Raw genomic sequence first — 12,226 nt, 5'->3', positions numbered from 1 at the left:
AGTGGAATATTTTTGTAATGAAAAAAAAAAAAAAGTCTACAAGGAAAATACTAGTGATCATGATTAGTGCAAGAAAAGATTATATTATACAGTGGGATCATTTATTTTTAAAAGGTAAATGACAACAAAAATCTTTACAAATGAACCTGGAAGGAAATACCCTAAAATAGTAAATAGTTTTTGCTAGAAAATGTGCCTAGAGAAGGTTTCCTTTTTGTACTTTTCTGAATTTTCTGATTTGATTTTAATAAGCTATACCACTTGTATTATAAAAAATGTATCCTTTAGATGTTTTATTATTTTATTATTAGAGTAAGGCCTATCAGTTGTAGAAACAATTTGTAATAGATAATGCATAAAGTTGAAAATAAATGCTTCCTGACCTGATTCTAGTTCTCTGCAGTTTCCAGAGTTAATACATTACTGAGGCTGGGCCCAGTGGCTCATGCCTATAATCCCAGCACTTTGGAAGATAGAGGTGGGAGGATTCAAACTGTTGAATCGAGGTGTCACACTCTTGAGGTGAGGAGTTTGAGCCCAGCCTGGGCAGCATAGTGAGAACTCATTGCTACAAAAAATAACTTAGCCAGACATAGTGGCATGTGCCTGTGGTCCCAGCTACTCAGGAGGCTGAGGTGGGAGGATCACTTGAGCCCAGGAGTTCAAGGCTGCAAAGAGCTGTGATCCCACCATCGCACTTGAGCAGGGGCAACAGAGAGGGAAGCTGTCAGTCAGTCAGTCAGATAGATTAGTGAATCATGAACATTCTTTCATACTTCTTCCTAAACAGAAACATACTTCCTTAAAGGCAAAAGTGGGAACAGGAGTATATCAATTCTCCAGCTTACATTTTGTTTTTCACTTTTCATCTTAATCATCTATGTCATGGCTTCTCAACGTATCTCATTGCTTTTAACAGATGTATAAGATGACATAGATGCCTTATAATTCATTTCACCATCTCTCAAGGGAGATTTAAGGGATCAAGGGTAATGATTGTTCACTATTATATACAGTGTTTCAATGACTATTTCTGTATTTACTGTATGAATAGACATACTATATGTAAACATATATTTGAATAATTATGTATAAACTATATATATTATATATAATAAAGTCAAATTAAAAATGTTTTTATTTTGTGATCCAAAATTATTTTAAAAGTTAGTATGTGATATCTAAAGTGAACATGAGAAAATATTAATCTGTTAAATCTGGATGGTGACTGCATGGGTTGTTATAGTCTTTCCTGCAGTTTTCTATTTATAGAAAATTATTTTTATTAATATTTCAAGATTAAAAATTTTAAACAATAGTAGTCTGTTTTCTTGTGATATCATCTTACCTATAAAATAAGACCCATTAACTTAGAATTAATTTTTATGCAACTGAAATAAAGGTATTTTTCATGACATTTCCCCGGCCTTTATCAAAGGCCGAAACTCCCTCTTTTTAATCGCATAGCCCGGCAGAGAAGAAACAGCACAGTACTCGAGTCAGTACACCTGCCTTTCAGCCCTAGCTCTGTCGCTGAACGTGTTTGAGCTGGCGAAATTTGTTCACCATTTCTGATTTCACATTTCTCATATGATGTGTTCTTCCAACTTTAAAATGCTACTCAACTTGCTTTTATCTCCTTAGGAAAAAAAAAAAATTAGAAGATGATGCCATACAGAGAGGTATAATAGACTTCGGATTTTGGAGACTCCGAAAGTGGGGGCGGTTAGAGAAAGGGGTGAAAAAGAAAAAACGATACATTGGGTAAAATATACACTACTTGGGTGACAAGAGCACTAAAATCTCAGACTTCATCACTATACAATTCATCCATGTAACCCAAAACCACTTGTACCCCAAAAGCTCTCTCTCTCTCTCTCTATATATATATATACACACACACACGCGCGCGTGCGCGCGCACACACACACACACACACACATACATATATATGTGTATATATATATATGAAGATGGTTCCAGGGCTGCTGGATGGTGACCCTGAAGTCTACAGAACACCCAGGACAAGTCAAAACTGCTTTTACCATGGCAGCTTGGGCAAGCAAAGTAAAACCCCTCTCCATGCCGCTCTTTTCAGAAAACAACTAAAAAACGGGGAAGAATTTGAGAATGTGTAACCCAATTGTTCATATCATGTGTGAAAAAGCCAGCCAGAGGAATGGATTCCAAAAAGACAAGAACCTCATTTAATACAGAGCAGTGTATAGTAATAGATGAAACAAACACAACTGTAATTTTTTCTGCCAGGTTGAGGGCTGAAAAAAGCATATCATGTTAAGGCTGCAGATTTGAGTACACAGCGGGGGTTCAGGTGATTCCTTTTGTGGGGGAAGGGGCAGATAGTCTATGGATACCTAAAAGGTGTATTCTTTATTGTCAGATAAGGAATTCAGAATATAAATCTATTATATTAGAATTTTATAATATTCAGATCCCTTTTATCTTTGTTGTTTCATCTAATTGTATTATTATGGATATCTATCTAAATTTTCTGAAATTCTGCTATATATATATTTGATGCTGTATTACTTGGTATGATAAGATTGCAGCAGCAAGTCTCCAAAAATGGCAGCTGCCATCAATTTCCTTCTCTCCTTATTTGCATATACTGTTCCTCGTATCAAGGGATGGAGTTCATTCGCCTCCCATTGAATCTGAGTTGGCCTTAGTGATTGCTTGACCTACAGAATATGGTAGAAGTAATGTCTGAGACTACCCATGTTACCTCATAAGAAGCCTGAGCCTAGGCCTTTTCTCTTGAGATGCTACCTCTTGGAAACCAGCTGTCATGCTGTGAGAAGCCCATGAAGATGATGCCCTAGTTGATAGCTCTAGTTGAGCTCTCAGCTGAAAGCCTGCAAATGAGCCATCCTGGACATTCAAGCCAACTGATCTCCCAAATAACTGCAGTCCCAGCCAATGTCACACAGAGCAGAACTGCCAGCTGAATCTGGACAGCTGACAATATTATGAGTGATAATAAAATAACTGTTTGAAGTTTTGAGGTGATTATATGGCAACATCAAATTAAAACAAGATTCTTGACAGGTTCCCTCTTTTTATTCCATCTAACTTATTTTGCTTTGAATTCATGCATGGGTTAAGTTTTGTTTAAGTAATACCGGTTGATATCTAATGGAGGGGTGGTTGTGATGTGAAATAAAAAACAACACAAAACTGATAATACCAAAACAACGTTACTTGAGTTATCATTTGCCCCCAACACATCTTTCTATCAATGCATCACCTCCCACAGTACTTTCCATCAATGTAACACCTCTCATAGAACTTCCATAGTCTTTATTACCAGTCACATCTATACTGCCCCACTGGTTCTTAAGCCTGCCTGTTCATCAGAATCCTCACGGGGCTTTTAGAAAACTTAGGTGTATAGGTCTTATCTTGTGCCACTGAATTAGATTCTCTGTGGATTGAGCTTTTTGGGTTGGAGTTTTCCTCTTTTGTTTCTTTCATCTTTCTTCTTCTTCTTTTTTTTTTTAGAGACAGAGTCTCCCTCTGTCACCCAGGGTGGACTGCAGTGGCGCGATCTCGGCTTACCGCAACCTCTGCCTCCTGGGTTCAGACAATTCTCTTGCCTCAGCCTCCTGAGTAGCTGGGACTACATGTACATACCACCACACTCAGCTAATTTCTTTTGTATTTTGGTAGAGATGAGGTTTCACCGTGCTGCCCAGGCTGGTCTCAAACTCCTGCGCTCAGGCAATCCTCATACCTTGGCTTCCCGAAGTGTTAGGATTACGGGCATGAGCCACTGCACCAACCCTTTCTTCTTCTTTCATTTTTTTTTAAGTTCTTCAAGTAACCCTCACCCTTGGCTAGGTTTGAATACCACTAGATTATGCGAACATATCCTATTGCTCTTATCTCCATGCTTTTGTTTATATCATTTTCCTAGTCTGGGAAACTCTTCTGTCTCCTCTCCACATGTGTAAATTTCACCTATCCTACAAGGTCTAGCCTAGATGCCAGCACCACCCTGAACTTGCTGCTATCTGAAAATCATACCTTGTAACAAAGCTCATAATATAGTTTGTTCCTGAGGACACGGCCCTGCCTTAATCTATGTTTATATCTGTAAATGCCTACCACAGTACTGTAAATATAACAATAAGGGTTTAACACCTATCTAATTCTTTTAAGGCAATCATTCCTAGAAAGATAATTGGGCAAAATTAAATGACCAGTCATTCCCAAAAGAGAAGGTACTGTTTTTGCTAAGAAAGTGTCCAATACTGGGCTCTAGTTTTTAGTTACATGACTTGTTTCTGCTTTATTAATATTTCTAGCTGGAAAAATACTTCTTTGCTTTCCTGACATACTGTAAACAAAACTGCAGGTGCAAACTGTTCATAAGGTTCCACTTGAGTGGTTCACAGAAATACACAGACATCATGAGGGCACACACTTATCTTTCCATCTCAATTCAAACAATTCAAAATAAAGTCTAGCATCATAAGAAGAAAAGTTTAATCTGAATACAGGCTTATTTTAAACTGTTTTAAGGAAACTGTGATTTATTTCTTTATTTTTTCTTTTCAGATTGGGTCTTGCTCTGTTGCCCAGACTGGAGTGCAATGGTGCGATCTGGCTCACTGCAACCTCCGACTCCTGGGCTTAAGCGATTCTCATGTCTCAGCCTCCCAGGTAGCTAAGACTACAGGCACATGCCACCACACTTGGCTAATATTTTTGTATTTTTTGTAGAGACAGGGTTTCACCATGTTGGCTAGGCTGGTCAGGAAGTCCTGACTTCAAGTGATCCGCCCACCTTGGCCTCCCCAAATGCTGGGATTACAGGCGTGAGCCACTGTGCCCAGCAAGAAACTGTGGTTTCTGATTGATTATCCATCCTAAAGAAACTTTAGTAGGGCTGACTGTCTTCATTTTCAATACTTTAGTCAGCTATATGGATTATGATCATCAAATAAATGTTTAGACAGTCAAAATAATAACAATACTGATATGTTTGGGAAATTCCCTTCTATTCCTTTTAAAATTCAGTTACCACTCAAAATGTAGAATGAATTTTCATCAAATGCTTTCTAAAATGTCTATTAATAATGACCATATGATCATTCACCTTTATTTTATTAACGATATATTAATTACATTAACAGATTTGCCAATATTATAGCATCCTTGCTTTCTTGGAATAAATAATTTCTGATTGTTGAGTATCATTCTTTTAAGACACTCTGAAATTCTATTTGCTAATATCTATTTAGGAATTAACATATTCATAAATGGCACTGATCTGTAGTTTTTCTTTTTGTGTTAATTTTTCATGTTTTGATATCAGAGATATTCAAGCTTCCAATCTTTACTATATTCTGGAATAGTACAAATAACAGAATAATAATCAGTTCCTTGAGAGTTAAACAATCTTGCTCATAGAACTGTTTGGATCTTTGTTAGCAGTGTGTCTTAACAGTCTTTTGAATTTCTTCTTGGTAATTACTCTGTTCAGTTTTCAAATTCTTTTTGAGCAAATTTTGGTAATGATAAAGGATTTTCCTATGAGCATCCCTAATCTAGATTTAAACATGCAATGACTTAAACTTGAACATAGTATTTCTTATAATGATTTTAATTTCATCTGTTTTCTTAGTTATACTGATTTTCTTTTCCTTAATGTTGTAAATTTTTGTTTTCTCTTTATATCTATCAGGTTTGTCAGAAGTTTAGCCATATTATTTATTTTAAAAATGGGCACAATTTTATTTCCATTTTGGGAGGATTCTTGTTTTATTTTATTGTATAATTTGTTGATTTCTATTTCTATGTTTTAAAATTTTCTCTTAATTTCTGTTTTCCTTTGTTTTTTTTTTTACGTTAAAATTTAGCTCATTTCAATTTTAATGATAAAATTCTAACTACATATTTGTAGATGAACTTTTCTCATTTTTGCTCGTCTTTAAATACTATGTAATTTATCTTTAATTTTCTCTTTAATCCAAGAGTACACTACTATGAGGAATAAATCGTTTAGAAAAGTGTTTTAAAATGTCCATATAGGTTATTTATGGCTATCTTTGAACAGTTGAATTTCTACTTCTACTGAATTACAACCAGAGACTGTAATTTGTACAATTTCTACTTGGTAGGATTTACTGCTGTTTTCTTTACAATAATGTATATACTTGGTTTTTGTTCTGAGAGTGTAATGGAAGTACTCTCTTTAAAGTTCCTTCCTGATAAGAGTTTGTCTTATATAAATCCTTACTTACATTTGTCTATACTTTGTCAAACTCTAAAAGAGAACTGAGTTTCTGTTTTCCTTCCCCCAGTATCTCTCTGTCTTTCTAAAAGTTTCTGCCTTGTGCTCATTGGCTTTATGTTTTTGGCAAATAAAATTTATAGTGACAAAAATATTACTAAAATCATAAAAATTTAGATGATGGTAGACACATGACATAATATAAATACACAATTCATAGTAATTCAGTCACAAAATAAAATGGAAAAAGAAGCCCATTCATACTAGTAACAAAAAAATGTAAAACATTGAGGAATTAAAAGTAATTTACAAAATCCCTATTAGGAAAATGATATACTGTTGTTGAAGAACATAAAATAAAATAAAGAAATGGTGATACAGACATGGCTAAGATGGGAAAAGGCCATATTATAATGGTAACAGTCATCCTGTATTAACATAAAAATTCAGGACAGTCCCATGATTTTGGGGAGAAATTTAACTTTGACAATAAAGAAGCTTTGTTAGAACAATGCTTAAGGAGAGCCATAAATAGTTTGAGAAATAGGAATAAGGAGAATTTTCTCTTAATATCAAAACATACTCTAAGGCATGTTAAGTAGTAAATGAAATAGTAGGTGCTAACAGATCAAGAAAACAAAATAATGTCCAGAAAGAGACAGATATATTTATGGGGCTTAACATTCTTATAGGTGGCCAAATTTCAGCTTAGTACAAAAAAAAAAAGTACTTCGATAACTGAAAGAAAGCCAGGTGGGGTGGCCAGTGCCTTTAGACCCATCTACTCAGGAGGCTACAATGAGATCACTTGAGCCCAAGAGTTTAGTTCAACTTGGGCAACACAGGGAGGCCCTGTCTCCAAAAAAAAAAAAATTTTTAATTGAAAGTAAGACAAATGGCCATTAATTTGGAAGACAGTAAGTTTGATTTCTGCTTTATGTAGATAAAATTTCTTTAAACATTTCCTATGGATAAAATTTTAAAAAATTTCATGGAACATCTAAATGTATGGAACAGAACTAGCAAAAGGTACTACAGGAAAACAGCGGAGGACCTTGGGATGTGAAGGACTTTTTTAGCATGATGGAAATCTAGAAATCTTAGATGAAGAGTCACAGATCTAGCTATTTAAAATTGAAATACTCCTCAGCAAAAAACACTAGAAATAAAGGCTGAGAGAAAAGACACATAAAGTCAAAGAATAAACATCCATATTTCATAAAGCACTTGCATAAATCTGTAAGAAATAAAACCATACAACAGAAAAATAGATGAAAGATGTAAAAAGAAAAGTTACAAAGAAAAAACCATCAGAGATAATCTCATTAAAGAAAAGGAAGGAAGGAAAGAAACAGAAACCCATTTTGTGCATGATCTGGAGGAATGAACAGAATGACACTGTTCAGGGTTGGCCATCATATTGAAAAAGTGTTTTAAATTGCAATTTGGGCTCCTCTTGGTGGCTCATGCCTGTAATCCCAGCATCTTGGGAGGCCAAGGCAGGAAAATTGCTTGAGTTGAGGGATTAGAGATCAGCCTGGGCAACATAGTAAAACCTCCCTCTACAAAAAAATTAAAAAATTAGCCAAGTGTGATGGTACATGCCTGAAGTCTCAGCTACTCAATAGGTTGACATGGGAGGTTCGCTTGAGCCCGAGAGGTCAAGACTGCAGTGAGCCATGATCATGCCCCTGTACTCCAGCCAGGGCAACAGAGTGAGACTTTGTTTTAAGTAAGTAAACAAACAAACAAGAAATAAAAACACAAACACAAACAAACCCCAAACTCCTGCAAATTGGCACAACCTTTTTAGAAGACAAAATAACAGTATCTATAAAATTAATAGCGTACACATTCCCAACCCAGAGTTCCACTTATGGAAGTTTATCTTATAGAAATATTCATACTGGTATACAAACAGATATTCACAAGGATGTTTACTCCACAATAATTACCAAAAGGGGAATATCATTTAGTCATCAAAAAGAATAAGATAGTTCCCATCTTGCTTATTCCTGTTCACACTGAAAAGACATCCATGATACAGTAACTAAGTTAATAAGTTTTGGAACTGTGTAAAATACATTTCAGTTTATGTTAAAAGATTATGTCTGGGTGTAACTATAATAATCATAGATGCATAGAAAAATGTCTGTAAGGGCACAAAGACATCAAACTTTAAATGGACAATTGCCACAAAAACAAGGAGAGTGCAAGGAGGGTGGAAAGTGGAAAGGAAAAGAGATGCTGGGTGGTTATTTCAGGGGCACTGAGTTAGTCATTTGCTGTCAGTAAGCACATGTTACAGCTGAGAAAACTGAATTTCAGAGAGGCTGAGTAATCGGCAAGCCTTCATTAGCTGAGATTTGGAAGAGCTGGGATTCTTACCAGGACTGTCTGATTTCAACCCTGTGTCCCTTCTTCAATTTGCAACATAGCACCTTCAACTCAGGCCCTCCAAACATTCACAAAATAAGGGGCAAAGATACAGGTTGTAAGTAAAAAACCAACAGGAAACAATTTTAAATTTACTTTGAAATATCTGTAGAAATTTATAATAGCTTACAAATCTTAAAAGCTCAGCTGTCCTTTAGGGTTAAGTGATTTCCCGAAAAACTGTTTAAGGTTTCTATTACTTTCCAGTGCTCTATATAACATCTACTCATCACTTCACATTTAATAACTTCAATGAAAGCTAAAATTTAAATATCTTGTTTTTATCTGTAATATTTTGCGTTAATCTCTGTGTAAATCATTGTAAACAAGTGAGAGAGAAATTAGGCTATCCTTTATTTTGAACTATCAACATTTATATAAAGAGATGTCATTTTTGGTTCAATCTTTGAGGAATTCAATTTCTAAAGAAAGTATGAATTGTGCAAGACTTACATTTCCAGTTAATTCTCTAATAAAATAACCCCAACAATGACCTAGGCCTACACTTAAAAATAACAAACTACTAGGTCGGGCGCGGTGGCTCATGCTTGTAAACCCAGCACTTTGGGAGGCCAAGGTGGGCGGATCACTTGAGGTTAAGAGTTTGAGACCAGCTTGGGCAACATGGTGAAACCCCATCTCTACTAAAAGTACAAAAAATTAGCTGGTGGTGGTGATGCATGCCTGTAATTCCAGCTACTAGGGAGGCTGAAGCAGGAAAATTGCTTGAACATGGGAGGTGGAGGTTGCAGGAGCTGAGATCATGCCATTCCACTCTAGTCTGGGTGACAAGTGAGACTCCGTCTCACAGAAACGAAAAACAAATAAACTACTATATTTTGGAACAGATATAAAAGAATACCATCTTCTAATAGTTGTTTCCTTATTTGTATAATATTATTCTATATATCAAGACAGCTTTAATTTGTTTTAATTTGTTAATTTACTTGGTTGTTCTATAATCTCTGAACCAGAGTCTTTTAATCCCGACATTAAGTCACTGTAATTTTAATCATCTCAAATTATGACAACTTCTGTAATTTTGTAGGATTTAAAATATCTACTGCAACTAAATCTGGATCCAAATTTTTGAGAACAAATTGTAACAAATTTTCCTGACAGTAAAATATAAATTCCCTTTGCTTAGAAATTATTATACTTCTGTGCCTCTAAAAACTTCTGATGAAAGATTGCCTAATTTAAAACCAGTTTAAGTCATGCATGAGGAGAAATTTATTTTTATTTAAAAGATTTATAAAGAATGAATCATATCAATAAAATTGTTTCAAGGTTTTAGTGCCTGAAAGTTCTCAACAATATAATCCATTCTACCAAAAGTTCTCTGTTTAATAACTCTGTCCTTAAAAACAAAATATAATGCTAAATTTAAATTTTAAGACATATTGAGGAAAACAATGAGTGCAACATATAAAGATCAACATTTAGAAATCCATAACAAAAGTAGCTACTAATGGTAACAATGCAGTTGTCTAGTAAGCAAAGACAACAATAAGAATTATAGACAGAGTTTGGTGATTGGAGCCAGCTGGAACCAAAGCAAATACGATGTTTAATTACAATCATTACACGTATTAACAGCCTCTAGAAGTGCGGAATGGATTTGGCAACATGCGGAATGGATTTGGAGGGGGAGCAGAAGGTGGGGGCGGGGGGGAGTTCAAGGATATTTACACAAGTGGATGTATCTGTTTATACTGCTTTGATCTCTATTCACATTTTTTTGAACCAGTTCAGTAATAGTACAAGATAAAGTACAGCCAAGGCCAATTCTGACTTAAAATACATTTCAGAGTAAACTGCTCTCACTCGATATTATATTTAACAATCTTTTATCATGCACCCTTTCACCAAGGTCTTAAAAAAACTAGATGTTATCTGATTCATCCTCATTATATGGCCACAATGGCAGAAAAGCACAGTATGAACATTGTGTTGTACGTCTTCTTTTTCTTGCTTCGGAAGCAGAAGTATATCTGCCACATGCCTCCAGTTTCTTATTGGCTTTCGCCAATGGGAAGCCTCGGCAGGAATTCAGAGCAAAGGAGAAACATGAGGTCAGGATCCTTAACTCCTTGATTTTCCTCCCAGCAAAGCCGTCCAGAGCCGACTGAGTTGCCACCACAAAGTCAATATCCGTCTCAAGCAGTCTACTCTACTTGATTTCTTCCCCCTGGATTCCAGTAACTGCTCCCTCTCCTCTTCTCAGGCCTGAGAGTATGCCATCTATTTCCTCTTGGGACCCCAGCTAATATATCCAGTTTACAGATGGAGAAACTAGCATGGGTGGCAACTTCTCCAAGCCTCAGTTTTCTCATCTGTTAAAGAAGATGTTTGGACTGGGTAAGCTGTAAGGTGTCCTCTGTTAACATTTTCAGAGTCCCTAAGTGATACGGGAATGGCAATGAAGGTTTAAAAAACAAATACTTTACAGACCCAAGAAAGTTATCTTTAAATATCCTTGCTGTCCTTTTATTTAGTAATTACTTATGAAGTGTTCCAATACAGTAATAGTCTCTTTCTCGGGCCTACTTCAACAACATGTGTCAAATGCAAACATAGATAATGGTTTATAAGGAATATAAATGTAATCCTTGATACCTATGGTATCTTTATTTTGTCAAAGTGAAGGTTTTCAGTGCTCTAATCTGCTTACTTGCATCAGAGCAATAGAAAACTCTCAAATACATGCTTTTCTCCCTATAGAAAACTAGTATATGGTTTTAGGAAGTGAAAATCAAAATTAGTGATAATTTTACTGACTTTTCACAGAGTTGCAAAATTTACTTCTTTTGGGGAGGAGGGATTGAGCCTTGCTCTGTAGCCTGGGCTGGAGTACAGTGGTGCGATCTTGGGTCACTGCGAACTCCATCTCCTGGTTCAAGTGATTCTCCTGCCTCAGCATCCCCAGAAGGTGGGATTACACACCCAACTAATTTTTTGTATTTTTAGTAGAGACGGAGTTTCACCATGTTGCCCAGGCTGGTCTCAAACGCCTGACCACAAGTGATCCACCCACCTCAGCCTCCCAAAGTGCTGGGATTACAGGCGTGAGCCATTGCGCCTGGCCAAAATTTAGTTCTTTAAAATTATATATTTAAATTAAGAATATGATAATTAATTGGAATTTTAATTCTGCCAAGCACAGTCTTCTCATTATAACACCTTAGCTGGTTATGGAAACTATTAAGAATTAAATACCAATATAATAATGGAGTTATCTCAAATTCACCCATTTGTAATCTAAGAGTTAGAAGGAGATGTTTTGACATATGACAAAAAAATGTCCGAGGTCAATACAAAGATGACAGTCTCAGAGCATGGAGCACTGTGTCAATAACTTTGTCCTCACCAGTGATCTGATGCATCCGTTACCAGCAGAAGCGCTGTATTTCCTCAGACCTAGAGCTGCCTTGGCTCATATGGGGCCACTGGCTCCCTTTAGATGTGTGGATTTCCCATCACCTGCCATTGCTGGTGTGGTTCTCTGATTCTCTCTGTGGGATTCTCTTT

The 12,226-nt window shown here is 36.0% G+C and overlaps 1 protein-coding gene across 5 annotated transcripts in view; it reads right to left on the bottom strand.

Annotated features, from left to right (window-relative positions):
- CDK6 (cyclin dependent kinase 6) overlaps positions 1-12,226 on the bottom strand; it is a 228,799-nt gene that overhangs the window by 67,054 nt on the left and 149,519 nt on the right. The gene's annotated exons all lie outside the window — the stretch shown is intronic.

Source organism: Cebus imitator, unplaced genomic scaffold (genome assembly GCF_001604975.1).
Source record: "Cebus imitator isolate Cc_AM_T3 unplaced genomic scaffold, Cebus_imitator-1.0 Scaffold98, whole genome shotgun sequence".
Taxonomy (NCBI): Eukaryota; Metazoa; Chordata; class Mammalia; order Primates; family Cebidae; genus Cebus; species Cebus imitator.
The sequence above is the reverse complement of the archived record's forward strand: the minus strand, read 5'-3'. Positions and strand labels throughout refer to the sequence as shown.